At 31.1% G+C, this 5,992-nt stretch overlaps 2 non-coding genes across 2 annotated transcripts; both read left to right on the top strand.

Moving 5' to 3' along the window:
• Positions 1-975: 975 nt before the first annotated feature.
• Trnav-cac lies at positions 976-1,048 on the top strand. The gene has a single exon. It is a non-coding gene; the product is annotated as a tRNA-Val (tRNA).
• A 205-nt stretch (positions 1,049-1,253) lies between these two features.
• Positions 1,254-1,326, top strand: Trnav-uac. The gene has a single exon. It is a non-coding gene; the product is annotated as a tRNA-Val (tRNA).
• Positions 1,327-5,992: the final 4,666 nt, after the last annotated feature.

Genomic DNA, 5,992 nt, shown 5'->3' with positions numbered 1-5,992 from the left:
AAAACAAACTGGAATAGACACCCAGACAGTGACATCGGTGAATACATAACCTCCTTGGTGGCGGTAGAAATCGTTGCTATTATCCAAATAATACACAAAACAATTAAAGCATAATCATGAATCAATAAAGAATAAAACAACAATACAGCGCAGAATCGCATGGCCGGACGCACTCTTAGTAAAAGAGTTTTCCGCCATTAGTGGAAAAGGAAGGGCGCCTTTTGCGTCTGGATATACTTAGCAACAGAAGGGCGCCCTGTACGTTGGGCACGAAGTATAGGAAACTTGCATGGTTAAAAAGAAGTGCGCCGCCTACGTTGGGCACGACTTCCGCCTCATTTTTACAATGCGAGAACTCTATCTTGTATTTCTAGTATCTTTGGTTATAACCTTTGATGTCCCGAGATATGCGTCCTTTTGTTGAATTACATTGCTTTAAGCCTAATCTCAATGATTAAAGTTTAAATAAATTTGCATACATATGACCGGTATAGAAGAAGCTTTGAATTATTATTAGGCCTATTTGAATTGAAACTTGTTAAAATACAGGAATAGGAATTCTTTTGAAGAGAAGACGCTACAACCATGCCGGTATTAAAAATTACATAAATTTGTATTTTAAGTATAGAACTCAATCTGATTCTGTATAGTAGTAGGTTTACGAACTTTTCCTACTAGCAGGCCCTAGCATCAGTGGCGTATGGGTCTTGAAATGGAAAGGAGCTGATCGGGGTGGGAAGGTGGGGGATCGGTGATTATGTGAGGGTCCTAACTCGCAAAATAAGGTGATTTGAGGTAATATTTTAACTACATGATTTGTGGGCGGGGGCGCGGCTAGGGATGGATGAGTATTTTTTTCAGGGATGCAGGCGTGCTCACATCCTAGGTATGACAATACCTAGCATACCCTGCAATTTACCCTACGGTCCGCTACTGCCTGTTATAGGCTGTTTGCAACAAACAAAGAAATAACAAGGTTTCGTGGTGTAGTGGTTATCACGTCTGCTTCACACACAGAAAGTCCCCAGTTTGAACCTGGGCGAAACCTGTCCATATCTTTATCCGATAATTATGATTTTTCCCTCATGATAAAGACTATTTCGTAAATTAAAAACTGTTTCGTAGTGTATTTGTTATCACATCTGAGTCACAGGCAGAAGTGCCCCCGTTTGATAATTAACTTGCATTTTCAGTGATGAATATTGATAATGATTATTTTCATATCGATGCAGACTAATTGTGAAACTCAGCAAGGTTTCGTGGTGTAGTGGTTATCACGTCTGCTTTACACGCAGAAGGTCCCTGGTTCGAGCCCGGGCGGAACCTCTATTTTTCTTTTACTTTCATACTAATATTTAAGTTGCATTAATAATAATATAAACTTGCCAATGATTTTTTTTATCTTGATAATAGGCTGTTTGCAACAAGCGAATATAACAAGGCTTCGAGGTATAGTGGTTATCATGTCTGTTTCACACGCAGAAGCTTTTATTAGTTTCATTTAAAAATTAAGTTGCATTTTGAAAAATCTAAATAATAATAATTAAGTCACAATTTTTAATAACTTATACTTCTCCATTTAAATTGCATTTTTAATAAACAGCTATAATATTGTTCTTTTAAATACACTTATATTATTTTTTTTTAAATATTGAAATATAATTAGGCTTACGAACATACAAGTTGCACAATAAACATTTTGGGATTTTTTTGCTCTTGTTTCGGCTTAAGAATTAAAATATTCTTATTATATTTAAAATGTTTATTAATAGAAATCTAAAGAAAAAAACCATAAACCTACTCCTTATGATAATTTAGGTATTTTCATTGTAAACTACCTTTCGGTTTCAGAGACTCAGGTACCAGCAAATAACCTTGTAGGACTTCACTAACGCGTGTTTCATGGTTTAGTGCTTATAACGTCAGCTTCACAAGCAGAAGGTCCACGGATCAAGCATGAGCATCTGTGTTTTGCTCTGTTTACTCCATGGTTTATCCCATAGTCAAATTGACCGTTGGGGAACCGCAGGTGACCTGGCAACCAGCTCTTTCCATCCCTCTCGAATCTCTGTCTTTCGTAGTGTCTCTCTTAGCTTAAAACCTGTCCATTCTTTGATGTTATCTTCCCATCTGTCTACCTCTCCTTATGCCTCCTTGCACATTCCTTGCAGGATTGTTTCGGCAAGTCCGGATGATCTTGATAGGCCTACGTGTCCGTATCACTTTAATTTTCTTTTCTTTACCATGGTCAGCAGAACTGTGTATGGCCCAATCGCTAGTCTTACTCTGTTCCTTATCTCTTCAATTGTGATGCATTCTTTATAGGATTAGACTTGGATTATTAACACAGCAGAATGAATGTTCACTATTTTTAAACTCGGGTGTAGTTGGACCTGTCTGGAATTTTTAAAGTATACATTATATTGACAGATGAACACAAAAACAATAGCTGAAACATCTATTCTAAAACTTAACATTTTTTTCTCTTTCTGGCAAAGCCACCTTTATTCTCATTATTGCACCATAAAAATGTACATAAAATCAATATAAGAACATAATAAATTAATCTGTGTTTTCCTATATATTTTCATTTTCATCTTATTTTTTACAAATAATTTATTTTCAGTTAACACTTTTTAGTTTTTTCTTTTTTCCCCAATTCTCATCATTACATTTTCTTTAGATTAGACCTTAATTTTAGTTCAACAATGAACATCCTGTTTGATTTAACATTTTTTTCTGCTTTTTAGTTTTTTAGTGTGTAAAATAAATCATAAACATTTGCCTAAATATCAATTACATAATAAATTAATCTCAGTTCTACACTTTTCATTTCCATCTTGATTTTGTACAAATAATTTACTGTCATTTAACAATTTTAGGTTGTTTTTTTTTTCAATTCACATCATTACATTTTCTTTAATTTAGACTATAGTTTGCACCTTAATTTTAGCTCAGCAATAAACATCCTGTTTAAATTAACATTTTTTTATTTTCCCTTCTGCTTTTAACCATGATTTGTAACTTACATAACAAGCTAATGTAATTAATTCATTGCTTAACTTAACATTGTTTTCTATTTCGATCACAATCTACTGAAATTTAACCGAGGAGGTATTTTTATACCTCCTTGGTCTTACTGTGCTTCGAAATCCAGAATCGGTAATACATTTTCTGACAAAAAAATGTACCACTGTATAGTATATACATTTGAGAAGTTTTACATTTTGGTTGATCATTTTAAAAAACACTGGTCTTATAACCTATCCTATGTTCATCCCGTACTTGATTATTTACACTGTTTGATTTTTGAATAAAAATACAAAATACAAATTCAAGAAATCATTTACTTAGGCATTTACATCAACGAATTTAAAATTGAAAATCACTTCAAGAAATGTTTATTATTAATGCCGCTCCCTACATTTGGAAATAGAGGGAGTTTTCCAGTAAGTAAAAAGATGCATAGGAGTATTATAACTCTGACACGATGTGATATTTGTACAAATGGTATTAGCGCCCTCTAAATTCAGACAAAAGGACGGCGCACTAAGCAATTTTTGTAGGTAATACCGTGTTTGTACCAGCATCACGAGATTACCATGATTGTTTTTTTTTTCTTTTCTTTTTTTCAGTCTTCCAATCATCCTTTTATAAGCGCTGTCCAGGATCAAATTTTCTTTGAAAAGAAACTGTTGTATGTTCATAATATAGACATGATGTTCCTATATATGGTCAACATGTGATGTCATCATGACCATATTTAGGCATGTCACATTAGTTTAATACTAAAAGGATGATTGGCTGACTGAAAAAAAAAATCTGATTTTTCTTTTTTCCTCATGCTAAATTTCCTCCTGTCATCTGTCTTTCGTAATTGCTGGCACTTTACTACAATATTTTTTTTGTTTATAGTAATTCCCCTTGAAATTTCTTATCAATCATTGCTTGTATTATTAAGATGTTGTCTTTCCTCTATGAAATTTTCTTGGCTTTAAAAAAAATTAATATTCATCCGTAGGCCCTATGTCTCTTTTTAGCCTCATGTAATTTAAAACTTTTTTCAATGTTTAATAACATACCGGTACCCTTTAAATTAATTATTTTCTTCAATTTAGGTCTATGGCTAAATTTTTTTTTAATCCCATTTTTTTTCCATCCGTGTACGCTAGTATATCACTTTTGTTTCTTTATCAATTCAGTTGGTTGTAAAGTTAAACCAATTTTGTGACATTATTTAATATAAATTATTTTTTTTAATACATTAACATAGGGCTGATATGCGAGTTTGAATAACACACCACCGTCTTCGGATGAGACGTGAAAGATTTTGTTAAACGAATAACACAGTTCGGAAAAAAAGAGTATGAGATTTTTCTCTCTGTGCGTACTTCAAATTCACCAACAGAAGGGCCACACTTTAAAAAATGCATTTAAACTGTCGTGTGTTTCACACCCGAAATAAATACAACCAACGAAAACTTTAGTTAAAACCAGGGATTGTTCGTGCCTTTAAAGGAGCTTAGTTTCAAGTGAATCAATTTTAAAATTCTTTTGTAAAATTGTTCGTTCTTTCTTCACTGATGATACGCCTACACAAAGAAATCAGAGCGCAATATTTGAACATATTTTACTAAGGGGCGGGGTGGGGGGCTTTGATGTGTAATCTTTAAAAGTTATTTTAGAGTGTTTATTTTGACAGGTATAGCTCGAACTTGCGTCTCTCCCTAATGTAAGAGTTGGAGTGAGCCCTCATAAGTATCATCTATCTATATCTAACAAACAGTTTTCCACTGTTTAGGCACCACTTACTTTTAGATAATATTTTTGATGCATACCAGAATATTGAAATTTGTAACATATTTGATAACCATTGTAAAACATATTTAATAAAAGCAATGACTGAAAGAACTGAACTAATGAAAAACATTACCACCAATATTTAATTTTTACGTTATTTACTGTACTTATAAACTTATATGTTGTGTCATTTTTATTTATTTATTTACTTTATATTCTGTAATTGAATTCTCTTTTTTTTTTTTTTTAATTTTTTTAAATTTTATTTTACTTTTTTCTATCTTTTTTTGTTTTGTTTTGTACATTAAGTTATTCCTTAATTACTACAGAATAATGAGAGTATTTGTTTTGTTTGTCCAGTATTTTTTCTTTACTCATTTATCTTTTCAATAATTCATTTTTATATGTTGTCAGTTGTTGTTTTGTAAAAAGAGAGAACCAATAAATCTTATCTTATCTTATCTTACTGGCTAAAAATCAACCCCCATTATTTTAAGCTATACCTTGTTGAAACTAATAAATTAAAATGTAGGTAAATATTAATAAATGAAGTTACCCAGAGGAAAATCGGGAAAAATATAACTAAAATTAACATTATCACTTATGGCCTACTTTCATTTGTTAATCTGAAAAAAATCAAGTTGAAAGTGTAAAGTATTATATGTATTATCTTATCAAGAAATGTTCTTTAAAGCAAAAGCAAAATATATTGTAAATGTATAATATATAAATTGTAAAAGTTTCATTATTACTAATGTTGGAATTTATGATACAGTATGTATACCCGATTTTACCAAGGGAAATTATAATTTATGTGTATAGAAATGATATATATATTAGGGTGAAGAAAAATTGCTTTTTCTTGCTTTTGTTAACCTAAATATCATTGTAATGAAAATAGGTGAGATAAAACTATGACAAACGTATGATTTTGCCTAAAGCAAATCAGTCTAAAAATGAGATATTTATGGATATTATTTTCAATTTTCTTGAATTATATATTATAAATAATTTAATAGTAAATACTAGTACGGGCAATTTCATTTTAAATTTATAAATATTTTGAGCAAGAAAAATTTAAGTTTATAACACATTTTGATATAGATAAAAGTAATTAAAACACAATGTTTTCCTAATAGGAAAATACTGTATTAGTAAACCTTGTTTTTAACAATATGGATATTTAATTAAT

The sequence above is a fragment of the Anneissia japonica genome, unplaced genomic scaffold, assembly GCF_011630105.1.
Source record: "Anneissia japonica isolate Jap-2015-1 unplaced genomic scaffold, ASM1163010v1 scaffold251325_len469956_cov165, whole genome shotgun sequence".
Classification (NCBI taxonomy): domain Eukaryota; kingdom Metazoa; phylum Echinodermata; class Crinoidea; order Comatulida; family Comatulidae; genus Anneissia; species Anneissia japonica.
The sequence above is the reverse complement of the archived record's forward strand: the minus strand, read 5'-3'. Positions and strand labels throughout refer to the sequence as shown.